The sequence below is a fragment of the Falco peregrinus genome, chromosome 5 (assembly GCF_023634155.1).
Source record: "Falco peregrinus isolate bFalPer1 chromosome 5, bFalPer1.pri, whole genome shotgun sequence".
NCBI lineage: Eukaryota > Metazoa > Chordata > Aves > Falconiformes > Falconidae > Falco > Falco peregrinus.
Window position 1 is genome coordinate 83,505,056 of NC_073725.1, and position 20,774 is coordinate 83,525,829.

Here is a 20,774-nt window from a genome sequence, read left to right on the forward strand (position 1 = left end):
AGGGCTAAAGGAAATAGCTCCCCGACACAAACAAAAGACAGTAAGGAGGAGTTGTTAACTAGTCTCTTCCTTGGTCTGGTCTGGGAATGGTCCGTCCAGGGACCACTGATGACAGCGACAAGATGAAAGGCTTCAGTGAATGGAGCAAAGTCCTCACGATCGTAATGGAGCGCCAACAGTGAGGAAACCTAACATTTTCATCAAAATAGCCAGAAGATCAGCAAACAAACCCATGCTACATTTCAATGCCTTATATGGGAAATGCATATTGTAAAATCCCATTATTAACCTATTTCCTGTTCAACTGTTCCAGAATTTATTCAGGCTCAGTTCTAGGAAATGTTTCACTCCTAAGTTCAAATTGGTCATGTCTTCCTCTTCAGCAGCCAGAATGTTTTTGCTCAGTATCACAGCTCTGTGTCAGCACCACCGGTAGGAGAACTGGGAGATATCAAACCAGGCACCTCCTGCCGCTCTGCAGTACCTGCAAGGGATGCTTAGCCCATGACCTATAATAAAATGTTCTGTTTTCCCCCTGTTGTTTCATCAAGCCCACCCTGTGCTATTCCTACTCACACTCAGGAAATACCTCCACCACAGATAAAAAGCCTGCTCAGAGGCTCTAAGGAGAAACCTCTTTCTCACCTCATTCTGAGCACCAATGCGAAGACCTATAATAAATTACTCTGAAAAGCATATGGATTGTATTCTTAAATCCACTAAACTTATTTTTAATGATCTTAAATGGGTTCTGCAGTTTCCCAGTTCAAGGGACTTGTCTGTTGGCAGAAGGCATCTGTCTGGTGCAGGCTGTGGAGCTGGTCCTGGGCCAGCCCTGGGTGCCCTCCACCTACAAGATATGGGTGAGGTTCAGATGAGATGGGGGAAACCACCACCACGGTAGGTGCCGAACTGGAACAACCACCAAGGGACCTTATGTCGATGAGGCAAGTTAGGCTGTTCTTCAGTAGCTCTGGGACCTGGAAATTCAGGCTCGTTTGCCTCCCTGTGGTTTCCCCTTGGCTGTGCCTGGGCACCTCACCGAGCTTTGAGAACAGCCCTGCAGCCTGCAGAAGATTTACTGGAGAAAAAGGGCACACTGCATGGCAGAGAAGAAAGTCTTCAATGCAATCCATCCAAAAATAGGCACAACATTGTGAATATCAATAACCAGACCAAAATGTGACTGTTCAAACAAACTTGGAAACCTTTTTTTTTTTTTTTTTAATAGAAATACAGAGGAAATAACTACCCTCAATTTTGCTCTTTCACCTTTGTTTTAAGGCTGTATTTTATTTATAACTAAACAATTGACTGTACAAACAGTGCCAAATAATTTATGTATAGCACTGCACCCGTCTCCAAAATGTTCCACGTTTCATTTCTACAATACCTTTTAGTTTTATCCAAAAAAACCTCTTTAAAACTCGCAGACTAAAACTTTCAGCTGACAGTGCAATGAACCCGAAGTCTATTAGCAGCAACAGCAGTTTTATACTAATATTCTGCTGTGTAGCAGTGTAGCAGAATGTTAGTGTAAATGTTCTAGCACCCCATATATGTTTTTCAGCAAAGACTTAATCTTATTAGACCAAGACTCAGATTTTTAAAGAGACCCTTGAAGAACATGTCATCAAACAGTAGTCTGAAATACATATGAACACACAGACACAAGGTAATCAAAGTTATGGTGCTGTTGATTTACATCTCCAAAGTGAAACACAAGCATACCTTTGATAAATAAATACATGTGATTAATAATATGACTGTCACTGGAAATACATCGTCATGTTTCTTTTCTACTAGGGAGCTATTGTTCTTAATTGATATGGTTAGGCCAAGGTCTCTCACAGTGATTAATGAGTCAGACTGTTTCTGCTTTTAGACGCTCAATTTGAGATTCATTAAATAGATCTCCAATGATATGGATCAGCAGGCAGCCTCAAAGTTTCTCAACCTACAAGTCTGGCAGCCAAGAACTGGGACATTCAGAATAAGACCAAAGAAACCCACCCTTCTGGAAATTATCAATTCCTAAAGTACCAATGGTCTAAGGTCCCTGTATGAAATCTGGCTTTTGATTTAATTCAGACTAAGTGTAGAATCTCTCTGGACATTTTTCTTACTGCCTTTATCCTGTGTCTGAAATAAACAAAAATGTCAGAAGGATCCATATACCAAAATACTTGGAAAATTTGAAAAATTTGTTCCTGACCCAAGCTAAAACCTGAAACTACAATAAACAGACATATTTTCCATCTCCCCAATAAATATCTGATGACCCATATTCAGTTTCAGCCATGTGTCCTGGGTCTGTACTATATAGAAAAAACAAACTTTAAATACTGAGTAAGTTAAGTGGCATTTGCTAAAGGCATAAACAATATGGCCAAGGCCAAAAATCTGGCCTCTTGTTTTTTCCTTTACCACGCACCTGGCTGTAAGTCATTCAAAATCACTCTCTGACCATTACAGTAAAAAAAAAAAAAAAGCCCTTACAAATACAGTGCTACAACCATCTCGCCACCAAGCAGAGATTGTAGCTATGCACTCCTACAGCTCTGCAAAAGTAGGGCTGTATTTCCTCAGTTTGAAGGTTTTGTTAAATAATTTGTGTGAAGCACATGCATACACATTCCTAACAACCAATTTTTTTTTTCAAGCACAAGTAGGTTTTTTATTCCAGCATAAACAGAAAGCCAGAAAATCAGTAAAGTCTTCACCAAATGTTGAACTACCATAATTTCATCTTCTGTCCGAGCTGCAGCACCAAGAACACAGCAGCCTCTGTCTTCTGCCCCTGCACCAGCTATTTAACTGTTGACACCAACCACGCTAGCAATGCTGGGCACTAAACTGATATGGAAACAGTTTGATTTTTTGCCAGGATTATGATGATTGTGCTGCAAATGAGAACTGCTTAGAGGGATTTCCTTATTTTGTGGAAATGTATCACTTGCCCTGTTTCCAAATGACTTGCTCAGGTGATAGAAGAAGAAAAGAGGGCACCTGGTATTTCAGCTGTTGTTTCATGAGACCGCAGCCAAGAGAGATGCACCGCACCCAGCGTGTCCCGGGCTCAGCATCAGTATTGGAGGGCTCCTCCTCACTATCTCCAGAGCCAAAACTTTTGAGAGGCTTACAATTTTCTCACAGCTTCCCTACCTACTTCCAGAGGCCCTCTGTCTGGTTAGTCATGGCACTGGGAGTCAACCATTTGTTCCCATAGGAAGGTATCAAGGGCAATTTTTGGCTTGGAAGTGTAGTTGCAGGTGGGACTGTATGTACCTGAATATGCACACTTGGATCCAAAGGGAGACACTAGCAGGACATTACTAATGTTTCCCAGGGGGATTTCTGCACATTAAATTATTTGTTAAGTTTTTTGATACTATCATTCAAAAACAAATTACAAGAAAAGATTGCGAGCAGTGTAGAACATACAGAGAACAGTTAACTAGTCCAACAAAATGAAACCAAGAAATGCGTTTAGACATGAAATCTCTATCTATTCAATCAAAAAATACCACCTGTCTTCTTAGGGAATATCAAAATTTAAAAGACTTTTTTAAAAAGGTCAAAGATATCAAAGGCTTGCAACAAGTTTTAACACATAAAGTGTCTTCCATGAGTGTACAGGAGAACTGCAAACAACTGTGATCAGAGCTGAAATCACAGGGGCTGATCCGCTGCTGTCTGTCACCTGCAATGACTTCTGGCCACCTGTCCAGGTTGAGCCAATTCCCTTCTCATACAAAGAAAGAAAATTCCACTCAAATCAATGACACTGCAGCTATTTAGACCAGAAAAGAGTCTACCACAGGGATTGCAAAATAAATATGATGAAACACTTTGCTGCTTTAATTCAGTAGCATTTTATAGACTGCATTTGCCAAGACGCAAATGACTGTGTTAAGAGGAAGCCAGGGCAGGGCCAAGGGTTTCTCTTTCTCAGGAGAAAAAGTGAATTATAAAAATAAATCATCTCATCTGCTTTTACACCAAAGCTGCCTGGAGTCGATGTAGTATATGGGATAGAAAAAAAAAAAAATGTGCACTGTAGGTAATATAGCGCTGGCAATGGGCAACCAAGAAGGAGCTTGTTAAAACAAAGAGAGAAGGAGGATTCCAAGCACTTTCAGAACCAGACCATGGCAATGGCCAAAATAGGGAAACTATGTAAGACAATTTATCAGTTTCACAATCAGATTTCCTTCCAGCCCTTGCTGTGCTGAATGCATTGCAGGAAAGGAAAACTGGAAGAGACAGAATGTATACGTGTTAGGCAAAAATGGAAAATCCTCGTTCTACCTGCAGGTTACAATTTGTCAAGAGTTCAATCAGAACAATTGCATTGTACAGGCAGACTCAGAAAGCCTTCAGTGTGTGCACTATACAGAGTTTTTTCTTTTGCTGTCTCTCTAGGAAAACAAAGCAAGCTCTGTATTGTTGAGGATAGCTTTAAAAGATATGTAGCTGCTCTGGCATAATTTAAAAAAAGACACATAATATTTTCTCGAGGTGAGGCTGCCCTAGCAGGAGGATTCCAGCATTTTAAACCTCTCCTACTTACATATCTTTAAAGTTTAGTAAACAGAGTTGATAGTAACTCCACCTTTCTTTAGCTGTAGCTCTCATATTGAGGTACTATTTTAAGATTTCTAAAGGTGGGGGTGGGGGTGGGGGAGGAGATTCTTCTCGTGTATGTCTAAGATTTTGTTATGATTCATTTCCAGAAAAGATAACAACTTTCTAGCAATTGTTCTACCAACTGCTTCTCCTGCTCTGTAAGGACGAAGAGTGCAGAATTTAAACCAAACTGGCTTCAATTAACATCTTTGTGGTGAAGGAATAAATGCAGTGCTTTACCACTGAATAAAATGCAAGGGCCTAAATATAAGGCTTCGATCCATACTGCTTGTTCCTAGGAATGCTGCAAGTCCTTGCTGATGTACAATACTGAAACCACCAAGAAACTATTACTACTATTTACTGACTACTGAGAATAAAAGCAATGCACCCAGGTAAAATAAAAGACTCCTTTTTTAGAAGTATTTAAAATTAACAGCTCCAAGCTTACAATTGCTATAATCAAATATGAGGTGTCGCAGGCATGTGCCTAAGAGAGTCAGTACTGAAGCCTTAACAAAAACATAACCCATCTACTTCTGTTAATCTATTTTCTTGTTAGGACAGCGACAAATTTAGTATAGCAGCATACAAAACTATTAACAATTGAGACTATTTAATTACTTCATCATAATGGCCAATGTTTAGTTATTATTACAATTAAGACATGCATTAATTTTATTATAATGACCATACAAGTCTTTGAGATGAGACATAAGAAGACATTCTGAATGGCAGGCTAACATTAGGATCCATGTCTAATTCCACAACATTTATTAAGTCACAAGTCCACATAACTAACCGACATATGAAACAGAAAGAAATAAAAAATTGTCTTCCATTTCTGTGAATTATTTCCATTTTTACTGTTTTATGAAGTCCTTTTATAAGTTCATTAATTATTACACCGAATCAACTGAATCTGACTTCATGAGCAAAGCATCAATTTATTTTACAGACTCTAGACATCTGTGTGTCAATGGTTCACATCATCTTCCACATGTCAACAATCATTTTCAAAGAGAAAGAGCTTCCGCAATGCCTACTGCAATATGAGATAAAAAAAGGGGCCAAGACTTGAGGCTCAAGAGTGACAAGGTCCAGTCCCACACCCTGCCCCACCACTTTCACCTTGGCCTGTTTTCCTTCCATCCACCTCTCAGAAGCATCACTTCATTCAAAGTCATGCTGCCGCGGCCTTGGGGTACCACACTTGTCCAAGAGGCAGGGCTGAGTGGAAATGTAACTCGGGTCCATCTCTCACCATCATCTCTACGAAACCTTTCACAAGGCTGAGGGAAGGCCCACACTTCCTTCAGCTACACTCAGTTCCAGACCCACCAGTCCGTTCACAAAAGAATCCCAGCGGAGAGGCACACGATGGATGCTGGGAGGTAGAGGAGGACATTACACAACGTCCATGTTAAACCGCGTATCGCACTGTGTCCAACGCCAGGCTGCAGCCACACAGCATCCCTCTAGCAGACCCAGCCTAACACCGGGCAGCACTCCAGTCTTTCACGGCAGAGTAGTTTCGTAGGTTTTTATACTTTGTAGCTCAAGGACAACTACAGACTGGGCCGTATCAACAGCAGTGTAGCCAGCGGGTTGATTATTTCCCTCTGTTCAGCCCTTGTAAGACTGCCCAGAGTACCATGTCCAGGTTTGGGCTCCCCCATACAAGAGAGAGATTAACAAACCGGAGAGAGTCCACAGGGGCCACCAAAATGGTCCAGGGCCTGCAGCATACAACACATGAAGAGAAGGTGGGAGAACTGTGTTTATTCTCTTATGAAAAGACAATCAGGGAGATCTTATTGCTGTCTACAAGTGCTTAATGGGAAGGTGTAGAGAAGACAGAGCCAGGCTTTTCTTAGAGGTGGACAGCATAAGGATGTTAAGGCAATAGACACAAATGTGAATGTAGGAAACCACCACCTGATATAAAAAAGGGAAAAAAAATCACTATGAGGGTGGCAAAACACTGGAAAAGGGGCCCAGGGAAGGGGACTGTCTCCAAACTCAGCTGGGCAATGCTACAGCACCAGTTCTGACTGGACATGCTTTGAGCAAGAGGTCAGAGCAGGGATGCCTGGAAGCCCCTTCCACCTGCTGGGAGCCCAGGGTTTGGCACTGAGCTTCTCCCAGTGGGAGAGACGAGGTGGTCCTGTGCTCAGCCGCAGACACGGGGGAGGCGAGGGAGCGTGAGTCAGGAGGCCAGCTGGAGGAAATCCCATGCATAATGCATGGAAAATATGCTCTCTGTGTACTGATGTAGGAATATCTGCGTGCTTCTGCATGAATAACTGCAACGAGACTGTAACTCAGCTTCACATCACTAATCCACAAAGTCTGTGCATATCAGGAGGCCTTGATTAGAAATTGGGTAACATGTTTTTTGGGGGGAAAAAACAGCTTGCTGAAATTGAATATTCCTGTAGAAAATGGCTGATGTAATTTCTCATTTAAAATGTTTTAAAAGTTTCAAAAATGTCTAAATGTCCTATTTTGATATCTTCAGAGGATCTACTTTTCTCTATGAAATGACTTCAAAATTAAGTTCCTTAGTTAAAGGTTAAAATCAAAATAAGGCATCGTTGAAAATGGTATGTCACTTGAGCTTAACCACATTTCTTTGCTTGTTTTCCATGTGTGAGTATTCACAAGGTTTTCATCTTGGAATTAAGATTCAAAATGGAGGAAAAAATTAAATGCCAAACCAAAAACAAACAAGAAAAAAAAAGAAGAAAAAAAAAAGAACGAAAAATGTAATTACTACTTGATTACAGTGTACTGATATATAAATACACAGAGAGAGAGAAACACACAAACTAAGCTTTTTTCTGGTTTAGCAGGTACAATATATTGATTAGGAACTGTTCCCTCACCCAGGAGGTACTGGACCCTAATGCAAAGATAGAGATGTTTCTGGAGGTTAAGTACTATAAGAATACAGCATTGCTGCAAGCATATTCTATCGAAGCTTCTACTTTGAGAAAGCTCCAAATACATTATTATTAGAAGCACAGAAGGGCACTATAACAAAGTCAAAGGAGTTATTTGTATGCGTTGTCATTGCAGAAGTGACCCTGGGAAACGCTTAGCACAATGACAAACCACATACTCCAGACAAAGTGGGCCAAATTCATCCCTGGCGTCACCAGAACAAGGCTGGTGTCTTTGAGCTGACTAAAGGGAAGCATGGCCCTTCAAGTCACAGATTAGTATATATGATTTACATTTTCCGCACAACTGATTACTTACCCTTTTCTCAAACATTTTGGAAAAGCAATGGCAGATACCACGCTGAAAAAATAAGCACTTTTAAGTTAATAGCTGAAAGAAAATTGCTTCTGGTGGGACAGAAAAACAACATCCCAAGAATAATTATCATCCCCAAAACAAGTCTCTGTTGTTATTAATACAAAGCAAATTTCACCAGTGATAAAGGGTAAGCATAACAAAGTTCCTATATGTGAACAATTTATTCCTTATGGTACTTTTAAATCTCTTCACTCTTTAATTTCAAGCTCCCTCTTCTGGACTATCCCAATGAAGCCGGAGAGTCACTATGCACTCCTCCTTACCCTTACTTTAGTAATCAGGTAATACAGCTAAAGAAGCCCTTGATAAATGGCACTGATACAGATCGCTAATCACTGTGTCCCAATTTCATGGTTACTACAGCTGAAGTTCTTTGAAAATATAGCAGTATATGCTGAGAGTTAAAGAGCTCCCAGAGGTCTGCAGTTATAAATGCACTATTATGCAAGCTCTTAGAGTAGATAATGGAGGAGATGTCCCTCACATAGGGACACAGGACAGATATCCCTAGGGATATCCTTATATAGGGATATAGGACATTTGAAATAATGAACTATGGTAAATTGTATTTCACATATACATAAGTAAATACACATAAAACCATACTAGGTACATTACCTTACTGCTCACATTATGCAGTGAAGAGAAATACCTTCCCCACAACAGGAACAGCATTTTGTTTTGTCTTTGAGATTGAGATGGAAGACATTCTTTCATGAAAATGAAATTATATATATTTATGTTTTCTTGCACCACTATGATTAGCAAACGGTTGACATAGAAAGTTTTATTTTAGTAATTCACCCAATTATCCTATTCAGAGCATGTCTAGAAACAAACTGCTGCGGTTGTGAAACTTGGACATGAACATAGTATTAATCTGTTGACATTATTTTCTTCTTTTTTTTTTCACTGTGCAAGAATCACTTCTAACAGTTTTCTATAAATATGGGAAAATTAAATTGCATTTGATAAGTATGGTTGTTCCTTCGAATCATATACTTACTGCTCCTACACACTATTTTGATGACTACAGCTTCTGCATCTGGAACAATGGCTTGAGTGCCACAAGACAGAACCTGTGCCTGGCAACTCTATCAGCATGAAAACAGATAAGAATTATCACATATTAAGTTAAATTATTTTCCCTTCCATGCCAGGTGGCTCTCGCTATTAACATAAAAATCAGGATACTGCAAGAACACTAAAGATGATGATGTCAAAGAATGACACAATGCTGAAGAATGACAAGATGCTCAATACAAATGCAGTTAGAGGGTTTTTTTTATTATGTTCATGTAAAATAGTTTTGTACATCAGCAAACTGCCAGGATAATTCTAGTAATATAAGTATCAATACACAGCACTGCTGAAAAAGCTTGGCAGTGATCAGAGACTGAAGCCAAGGCTCTGCAGAGCTGTAGTTCCCAAGTCACTCAGCATCATGCCTGCTGCGAGTCAGAGAAACGCATGCTGCAACTAATCAAGCAGTGTTTGACATGCATCTCCTCTGGCTGACAAGCACATAACATACGGCTGCAACCATCTCCCACATGTTGCTTAATTAATTTCCATCCTTGTTGTGTGCTCCCACACCTGGAGATATCAAACAGCTGCATATAATAAAAACATTTTAACCTGTGTTTGTGGATAGGATCCAGTTTATAATTGGATCAGTAAATGAAATCATTATAAAATAGCTGATAAAGGTTCTCTAGAATGAGTCAGAATGATTTTTTAAGTGTGTAAATCTAATGTTAAAGAGCTGATGAATAAAATTCATAGCTGACACAAAACCACATGTCCACAAGCACTTGCTTTTCTATTTGCATATCTATTATACCTTACAGACGTGTGCAAACTCATACACCCACACGTTTTTCTTATGTTTTCCTTAAGTTTATCGTTAGTCCCCTTCATCTCTGATTCACAGCATTTCTGAGATATAATCTTTTACAATAAAATGAACTAGAGATAAAATTGCCTTAGACAATAAATACTTCTTCTGTAGGAGCTTTTTAGTGAACTATCGCAATTAAGCAGATTCATTTTTTACAGCTCCACTCATTCAAAGGAGAAAACAGAGATCGATTAGATCAGACGATACATGCATTTTTTCTTAAGTGTTCTGTATTTGCAGGGGTCTGAAGGGAGCTTTTTAAGCATGAACTGCTGTTTAAATTTATAAATGCACAAACACAGACCTCTGGGTGTGCTTTCTTCATACCTATGTAAATAAATTCAGAGGCAGTTACATTATTTTGTTCCATCCTTCTTAGTAATTTTCTTTCCGAGTCTTCACTAACCTCCAAAACGTACATCAAAGACATCCTGAAGACACCCAGCAATATCACTGGCAGCAACACCTGCTACTTCGAACCTCACAGCATTAACTCCCCAACAGTTTGCTGTGTTTTAAAAACCTGCCTAGCAAACATGGCACTAATCTCTTTCTTCTACATTTTGCTACAAACATTAAAAAAATCAAGAGTGCCCTATATTAAATCCTGCAATGTAATATGCATGGGTCTTTTATCTTTTCATGACGATAGCAAATCTGGAAATCTCAGCTATGCTAGGCTTGCATTAGCATTGCTGGGATGGGAGGGAAAAAGCAGTGTTGTATATGCCTTCCTGCATATCTGCAGTACATTTTTTAAATGCCTGGTTGAAAGGGAACATGAAGAATTCATCGGGCAGACTGGTGGATCGGTATTAATGCAGACGTTTGCGGTCACTCTTAGTCCAATCCTTCAAACACCTTTTGCTTGGTTCTGCTAATTCTGTGTTTGCTTTTACACCAGTATCATTTTTAAGCAATTTCTGAGCAGGAAGAGTTACATTTTATGGCATTAAATAAACGAGAACAAATTCAGCCCCAAAACAAATTGCAAAAAAACCTTGCAGGAGTATATTATCACACGACTCGCGTTGCTTCCTCCCAACTAAATAACCCTCCCAGTTTACAGATTTCTGTTTAATTTGGCCTCTGGCATGACAGAAAGGAATTTTTTGCCCATTTACACAACTCTATGAATCAAACGTTGACAACAGTAAGCTGCTCTTCAATCTGACTTAGAGGCATGCACCAAAAAACAGCCAAGTGCTGTACTTGCTCCATCAGGTCTCTCACACAAACCAGCTACGATATGGCTTGTGGCATACAAATCCCTCGGGAAAAATAAAATGCTTCACAGTTCCTTCTCTTGAGGACTTGAAGTACCAGCAGGTATAATTGCTCCAAATCTTGAATCCTAGCTGGGTATGCTGCTGTGAACTGCTCCAACACTGGCACCTTAAAATACTCTGCCTGTAAGCTGAGAACTGATTTAGGTTAGGTTTAAAAAATAGTTTTAAAAATTAGATTTTGCTGTTTAAGAACCATACCTCCACTGGTTTAAATATATTTTTCATGTAGGTCAAGCAGGCTTTATCTGTGTTGATATGAAATTCCAAAATACAATAAAGAAATTAAGCAGAAATGTCTATACTAAAACCCACTTAAAAATAAATCCAATTAAAGGGAATAAATAGGACAAGAGAACAACTAATTCCTTGTCTTTGCTTCTCTGCAAGGAATATTCATGTAAATCCCCGGTCTGACATTTATGCTGTTTCATGTGACAGGGATCAGAATTCTCCATAGCAGAACCATTTACCCCGACAGCACCTTTATAACGCATAATAGAAACCTCTCCACATTCACAGAACATTTTCTATAGGCTCACAAAGGGTTTAACCCTGCAAGCTTTTATCCATGTGAATAGTCAGCACTCATACTTGAAATAAAAGGAGTAATTTAATGAAAAGGGGGTGGTAGAATCAGGGATTTGGAGTGAGAATGTTCGGGGATGAAGAACATCTCTTATCTGTGCTGGTGAAGTGGCTTGTAATCTCGAGTATTATATCTGTGCTTTGTAATGCAATAATAATAAGAACAAGAAGGAAAATTTTGAGCTCAGTGCCTGAGGTAAGTAACCATCCTGGATCCTTCAGGCTGCTTTATTTTAAAGAGAGGTTTCACAACCTGTGCACTCCCATCATATGCTTCCTTTATGTTTTCCTGCAGTCAGAGGAAGCGGAAGAAGGTCATAGGTGTTTAAACCCCACTTTGCATCTCACTCTTTTGGGGGAGGACATCAGGAGGGACCCCACTCATGACTGAACGGCTGGAGATAACATTTAGATGCAATGCTCATGTCTAAATATACAGGTAAGAAAGGGCAATGTCTGCGCGTGTTTAGGGGTGACAGCCTGGAGAGACTCACAGAGCAACTCTCCAGACTTTGGGACACTTCCGTTTGAATCTAGATTGAGATGTTAACACACCAAATCAAATGTAATTTGAAAAGAAAATTTTAATAAGAACACTGCAGAGATATTTCATCTTGGTGAGGGTCAAAAGAGAGGGGAGGAGGCAGGTGATGAAAAGTGTTTCTTAAATGGAGGAGATAAAGATGGCAGGAGATAAAAAGGTCAGGCTAGGTGGTCTAAAGATCCCTGCTAACCCTAAACTCAGTGACAGATACAGAAGAGCAAACACTTGATCTCAGGAACATTTGCTCATACAAAGCAAGTCTTGAAAAGAAGACCAGTAAAGAGCCAGCTATCAAAGCAATGCTTATACCCTGGTAGTAAGTAAATACATGATGAACCGCACAAATACACACTGGTACTACAGGCCACCTCCTTCTCCATGTGAAATAGCAACTTGCACTCACATTCCTGAGATCCCCCTCAAAAGCTGTACTGCACGCTTTCTGCAACGCCTCAACAGTAATATCAGAGGTTATTAAAAAAAATCTTAAATGAATAAACAGATCTGAAAAATAAACTACCAATGTGCCACAGGATTTGTAACAATAAGTTGACTTTAAAAAATAGACTAATACATGCAAAGGTCACTAAAATATTTATATTAATGATGGAGCTGAACACTAAGCAGATATTGACTTCTGTTGAGGTGAACCTCAAGATTTATTGGCCTAAGAGGTAAACACTGACTGAGATAAATCCAAGGTCAATATTTACTACCAAGGACAATAAATCTTGGTGGCCTATGAAACATGAAATAAATAAACATGTATGTGTGTATATATATTCATAGACACAAATATATCTACAGATATTTACATAAATTATTTGGAAAAATGATCATCAGCATGTTTTCTTAATCATGCTAGAGAGAACCAATGAGCAACTATGAACCAGCGTGAGATACATCTATTTGCATATGTCGGAACTGATGATATCGAAGGGTGACATTTCTGCTTTCCCAAGTGACTCCCTTTGCCCACTGAGCTGGGTGAAAGGTTTCTAAGACACAAAGGAAAGTCAGGACCTCAAGTGCAAACCAGCTGCTCTATTTCCATCTTCGCTTGAGAATCCATGCCTGTAACTTAACAAGCAGAGTTACACACAGCAAAGTAGTCTGAGTAATTGTCAAGCTCTGGACTTGTCAGTCAGAAAGATTTCTGATGGACCACTTCTGAATTCACTGCACCTTCATCTAAGGTCAAGTTTCTTCCCATGCAAGGCAACCGCAGGAGGGGAACATGTGGATATTCTGGAAGTGTTTTAACAAGAGGCACTTTTACTGTGGTTGTGGTCAATTTTGTATGAGCTCAGAACAAAGATGTATCAATCAAACTGAGCAAAATAAATAAAGAAGAGCATTGGACGACTTTTAGAGTTATAGGCTTTTTCCTTGAACTAGAAAAGCAAATAAATTTAACAGGAGTGCTGACAAAAGTAGACCTTCTTCCTCCAAACAGTATACAAGATCTAAGCCAAAAGGAAACAGATGACTTTGTGTGTTTGTAGGAAGTGATTAGAGAAGATAGAACTTAATTTATTAAGATGGGAGATGGTGATTCTTTTGTTGACTTTTCAGGTCAAGTGTTAAAACCTTCTGCAAATACTGCAGTAGATGCACTACAAGTAAGCCTTAATGGCTCAGGAGACGGCTTTTTTGATACTCTAGGTTTTTCTGGTTCTTTGAACAATTGTTTTGGAAAGCCAAGTCAGAGAAATCTGCAGTCCTTACCTATGCCTCCTGGTGGCCTCCCCTTTGCAAACTGCACCAGTTTGGGCAGCTGGAGGCTGGTTTGGACGAGCATACACTTACTGTCCCAATGTAGAACACTGCCTAAAATCAACAAGGACAGCTTCCACATGACTTCGGAATTTTTTCTGATGGACCCAAGTGATGACAGAACACACAAAAAAGGAAAAGGAAGGATGAAAAGGACAAAAGAATAAAAAAAAGGAAGAAAAGAGAGAACAAAGTGCTCTAAAAAAAATATTTCATTTATCTACCAGTCTGACAAGTCTCAGGGAGGAATGCGGCGCTGTGCAGGCAGCGCTGGCCACTGGATTTGCAGGAAGGAAGAGCAATTAGAAGTGCTGGCCAGGAAAAGGCCTGTTAGCACTGTTACCTTTAACTTAATCTTTAATCTCCTCCTATGCCTCCAACTTGTCACCACAGGCATTAATCACCTTGCAGGTCTTATAGCCATCTTGTGCTCATTTATATTATTTGTTTTAATGGCCTCTCTCATGACATTGGTGTTCGGTGGTGTATAGCTCTGCCCTTATTTCCTGCTGGCTGTTCTGCTATATCAAAGAGATGTGGTTTATTTTTACACAGGTTTCCTAAGGCTACAGTATAGCCACAGGTTTCAGTGATCATATCACAGTTGACCTCTACAGAGAGTACTCCAAAAATCCATGAAATTGTATTGCTCCAAATGTTTTAGATGCCTCTGAAGTCTCATTAATATGAACACTTTGTATTTCATTAAATTTTATTAACATTCTCAGTAATTCAAGGAATGGCAGAATGGCTGCACTTTTAAGCAGGATTTATTTCTTAGCTTGCAAAGAAAGAAAAAGTGATTTTCAACTATACAAAAATTGGAACATGGAAGGAAGATAATAAACTGACAAGCAAAAGACAAAATGTCTTTGTACTCTTCTAAATCCAGAAGAGATCTCAAGGTAAGTGTTCTCTCAACAGACAGAATCACTATATAAAACTTATAGCCAAGACTTTCAAAATTAGAAGCCAAAAATCCACATTTATGGGTTTTCAGAAGAACTGATAATTTCAGGACAGTCCTGTTCAGGAAAATGTAATGCCAAAATAGACTAAATTAATAAGCACAACTTTGAAATGCTCAGCAAAAGGACTGCTGTCTCCTTTGAGTAGAAGCTGTGTCCAGAACAGGCAGATCTTGTTTCTTGCAAATTATTTACCCCTGTGAGGATGCTCATAAAAGGGACTATCAGAGAACAGCGATAGCTATTACAATCTTCAGAATATTTACCTTTGATGTCACTTTCACTTTGAAATGAAATAGCACCAAAAATCTTCCTTCAAAATTGAAGTTCTTTTGGCTACTGTGAAAAGCCTGCTATGGATTCTTAATGCAATACAATATATATTTTATATGGTGAAACACTTAATATGGTAATTATTTCACAGCATGCAAAATAATGAGGAAATAATAAGGAAAGTTTTGGATGAAATTTTAAGAAAAGTAGTGACTCAGTGACCTGCTGGGAGAAAAAATGGAGATGCATAAACCTGTTTCAGTCTGATTCTTTTAATTAGAAATGAAGATTTCTAAAAATAGTGTCTACTTCACTAGCATTTTGAGGGGGAGATAGCTTAGTAGTTTGTTTTCATGCAGCTGAAAGCGAAATCTGTTAGACAACCCACAGTCTGAAATACTTATTCTGAAAGGTTCATGAAGATATATTTTTCCTGATGTGAAATCAGGAATGCAGCATCAATGCCTGACCTTTTATTAACCAACTCAGAAAAGACTGAACTAAAAGGCATTTTGTTCGTCATCTTTGATGGCTACAGATTTATGTCATCCCAAGGTAACCTGTGCAGCTATAGGTTCGCCATTAGTCCAACCTCAGTAATGCAAGGCTTAACAACAAATTTTGAAGGCAAGAATAATGAAAGTCATAGAGGTAACTGGAAAATAAGAGACACTGCAATATTTGCTTTGTCTCTTTATTTGATAACTGATATTCTAGACAAAATAAATCAATCCATTCTTCAAGGCATGTTCAGTGCTATGAGGTAAACTGCTGGTTAAAATGGGAAAGTTGATTAGGAAGAACCACCATAATGTATTTAAGGTGATAATTTAAAGTAGATTAACAACCATTGACATTGGAAGTGGAAGAACAAGCCCAGAGGTAATTTTATTAAGAATATTTCAAGGCTCAGTCTTAAGAAGGAGAGGTGCTGTGTTTGGAGGTATTGCACAGAGTATCACAGGAAAAAAATGGATGCTTTTGATGACTGAAGTAATAAAGTTGGAATGAAATTCAGTAATCTAACATGAAAGGCCATGCATGTTGAAGTTACAGCAACATTTTCTATTTTTAATCTGAATTTATTAAATCACTGGATAACTCAGAGCTATCCTTTTTATCCTTGGCTAGGAAAAAAAGCGAAACACCCTGTATCAGTATAAACCGGTTGCTTCCAAGTGAGCAAGTGCTAATGCCATTGTAAAAAGCACTTCAATATTGTGCAAAATTATAATCAACTGTGTGCAAATGAAACAAAGATAAAAGGTGCATTTGATTCAAAAAGATCCAGAAAAAGCTATTCTGGGGTGGTAAGTGTAATGGAGAGCCTATCTTTTATAAAAGAAGAAAAGAGTGAATCATTTACAGCAGCAAAAGGGGTAAAGAACAGACATCATTTTAATTTATAAATGCAGAGAGATGAGAGGCAAGGGTAAGTAAGGGTGAACATCAGAGTTGAAAAAGAGTTATTTTAACTAATGGATAATGAGGGCATGAAAAATCAACACATATAAACATTTAGTCTGGAAATGAGATACTCTTTTGCCATGGGAACAGTAGTGTTATGAAGCAGCTTTCCAACAACTGTAGCCCAATAAACTGCAGAAAATAAAAATATCTTCATTTAGGTTATCTGAGGGATCATACAACTTGGTTTTCTACAGTATCAGATGCTGAACTCAATGATTCAAGAGAACCTTTCAGACTGTATTCCCAAGGACAAGGAAAAAGATATTTCCTAGCAGGGCAACGAAAAATAAAACAAGTGCAGGATCACTGTCAGAGAAGACACGCTGACTTCTGACAGCCTACTCTTGTAACCGAGACAAAATAGCTGGAAACCTCATCAGATTTGTTCATCTCAACTTTTTAAAAGATGAGAGGCAGTGCCAAACACTCAAAACAATAACGTCTTGCCTTTATAAACAACCTTTAGTATCACTGGATATAAACCAGAGACTTGGACATCTGCTGAGCATGCCTATTGGATTGGCATCAGTGCTCTCCCCCTGGCTCGCACGGAAGGTGACGGGGTCAGGAATGAGACATCTTGTTCTTCAAAAACAATCTTCCATTTTGCCACTGGTAGCTTTCAGAATCCATTTCCTATATAGCTGAAGCCTGTTTAATTTTGCTTGCTTTAGGATGCTTTTTTGAGCATCCTCTAGACTTCAGTTAGAGCCAGAGAAACCATCTAACTGCACGTGTTGTGCTGAATTACTGACGATCAGGAGATGTGCGGAGTTCCATCTCTTGGCACAGCCATGGGTAATGCTGTATGTCCTGGTACATACTGGGAACAGATTGTCTGAGCCTGCTGTAAGAATTTCATGATTACAGATGTAGCTTGGGTCTGCCTTTCTCGCTGTTCCACCAAACACCCTTCTCTAGCCTTTAATCTATCTGCTAATAGATGTTATTTTTAAACTGGCCTAACATCCGTATTTTGCTCATTTCCGTAAGAGATGCAGACAGCCTTCATCCAGACAGACAGGGAATGAGAGTAACTCGGAAAGGTCAGTACCAGTGGGACAGCAATAAAAAAGGTGCAAGCCCCAAATAATGTTACCATTCCCATATCTTCTGAATTTTCCTCCTAATTCTTCCAACCTTGCAAGGAGACAACCCTACTTGGCATAACCCAGCATCATGCTCAAGGAGATGCAGAACAAACCAGTGCTGCATGCCACAGGGTTTTTCTCCGGCTAAAATTTCAGCACCAAAATAGAGTTGTGGATGAATACGGTAACTAGTAAAGCGCTGGGTGATTTAATCAGGTCAAGGGGGAAGGCAGGCATGGCAGTACTGGAATAAGCAGTGTGAGATCATTAACACCCAGCTGACGGATTAAAAGAAAGGCAAAGGAAATCTCTGAGGTCTCCCTGTTTCTTCTTTTTACCAGTCTGAAGACCAGACAGAAATATGGGCATGTGTAGGGGAGTGTGAGCTATTTTAACCAAAACATTTCATCCATCCCTAAATATGGTCACAAGATTTTAGATACTTGGCTTACTCTTAAACAGTAAGATTCTGAATTATCTCCAACTGTGTAGGCTGTAAAAGAAAATGCATAAACCAGCAATCCTGCAGACTCCCTAGAAACATATTCACTGCCAGTTTTTTTCTCTGTAGCTGTTATATTAATCAGTGTCTTAAGAAATTAGAATATCCTGTGATTATATCTCTTTCAAACCTAATAAGCAATGTTTTGCAATTAACTTCAACTCGCTTTCCTTAATATCATTATCTATCATCTAGAGCTTTAAGACATGGCAGAAGAAAATGCCAAAATTATGGTATCATGCATATAGGTTGCAATTTCCTTTCAATGAGCAGCAAACAGGAGTCTTTCAGTGGCATCTTGGTTACTCTCTTAAGATTTCTAACCCAAATGGAAAAAATGTGAAAAGATCAGCTGTTCTCAAAAATATTGCCAGAAAAACATATTCTAGGGATTTTGCCTGAATCGGAACTCAAATAATTTTCCAGATTCTGGCCTTGAACCAGAACTCAAGAGATCAGCCCAGATTTCAGGCTTCAGTTTTAAATCTTATCAGATATTCACATCTAAGCTCATCTCTCAAAGCAACATATTCACGTGTGTATAAGTGTGAGCATACACACAGTGAGTGTGACACTGGGGTGTAGTCAATGGATTTTATTTCTGTACTTGTAAATGTATATAATCCCGCAGAAACATCTCTCCTCATCTGCCATATGAAAGTGTTATATATACGGAATGAATGATATAAGGTATTATCAACATAAATTTGGAATAGTCAAATTATTTATAAACAGGCTTGGTAATATCAGATTTTAATTGACGAATGTTGATAAAAATGGAATTTATATTGCCTTTCAAGACCATGGGCTACAATATTTTTTTTTCTGAAACTGAACAGATGCCAGAAATAAATCAGAAATTGCAAAGTGGAAGAGAGATGTAAGGCAGCGCGCCGAGGGCCGGGAGGAGAAGAAAAGTGGAAAATTACCAGAATGTAAAACTGATGGATTTAAGGGAGAAAGGCAGAGTGGCATTGCTGTGAATACTGGGGAACAGACATAGAAAGAGAATCCAAGTTGACCAGAAATTATAATGAATAATGCAAGTCAGGAACTAAAAACGTTCTGTGAGTTAAACCCTGAGTTTTCAATAAAAGTAACTGCGATATCCTACCAACACCAAATCTCCAAGTGCAATAGATGGATTTTGCCAAGCAATAGACAAGCAAACATGGGTGAGTTTTCTCTCATATCTCATTGGCATTTTAGAAAAGCAAACTGTTATAAATTTCCTTTCATATACATGACCTTTAATTATGCTGATTTTTCATGACTCTCTGACTGGAAAGCTCGGTTATCCTATTACCAAGAGGCTGAATCAGGGAGAAAAGCACTAAAAAACAAGCAAACTAGGAGATAAATCAGAAACTTTCAAAAATGACCGTTAAGAAAATATACTGGTTTCAAAGTCATATAATTGCAGATATGTGGCGCAGATACAGTCTTATACTTCTGCATATTAAATCAACAAAAATAAGGAAAGGAAAAAGCATACTCCAGTAACAAGAAAACATTAATTCAATCACATTAGAAATACACTCTATTTTATGTAAGACTTCCAGTAACTATGAAAGGCAGCCAAGTTTAAACCACTCCCAGAATGTGTAAAAATGAATTAGTGACTTTCTGATTGAGTTAATTTTACAAAAGAGCTATCTAAAAGCACAATTTAATTCTCTCCTACCAATATTTTCTGTTGTTTTGCTCCCAGTCCACAGCTCCTTCACTTTGGCCGTCAATTTAGTATCGATTAATCTTCCTGTTCATAGTAGCTCCCACTGATGTCCACTGAGCTCCTCCAGATTGTAAGAGCTTTGTTTCATAGATCCACTTTCAGGATCAGATACTCACTTTGTAATTTTATTCATCAACCACAATAGCAAAGGATATCCAAAAAGTGTTCAACAGAGATAATGGTTACTTACCCTTGTTAATAAAAAGCCCAAAGCATAACAGCCAAAGAGCACCTTTTAAGAGTTGACTATTATTAATATACACTTCACAAAGCTTTCCATCATTCACTTTTCACTGTCGTTCATCCTTTCTACTGGTCTCCTGCACAGACTTTCTATCAAGCTACAGATCAGATCCTGCAGCTGGATTCTCCTTTCTCCTGGGAATTAACACAGTTAGATGTCATTGATAAGTATTGATTTACATTCATAAGGATCTTCTATGTCTGCCTTAACCTTTTATCTGATCCATTAGCAGCAGTTAACTGAGGACTATACAACAGGCTTTTGAGGGACTGCTCAAGTTCAACAGTGCTTAAACAACTTAGGTCACAGAGAAGGAAAATGTGCAGTTAGCAACTCCAAGCAGAGTCAGCAATTTATCTTGAATATAATCAACCGGTAACAAAACCCATCCTGCTGCATACTACTGCACTCGTGCTGCTTTGCTGTGCCAGCAGGACCAATCCT

At 38.9% G+C, this 20,774-nt stretch overlaps 1 protein-coding gene across 4 annotated transcripts in view; it reads right to left on the minus strand.

Moving 5' to 3' along the window:
• PRKAR1B (protein kinase cAMP-dependent type I regulatory subunit beta) overlaps positions 1–20,774 on the minus strand; it is a 100,775-nt gene that overhangs the window by 43,398 nt on the left and 36,603 nt on the right. The window lies entirely within an intron of this gene.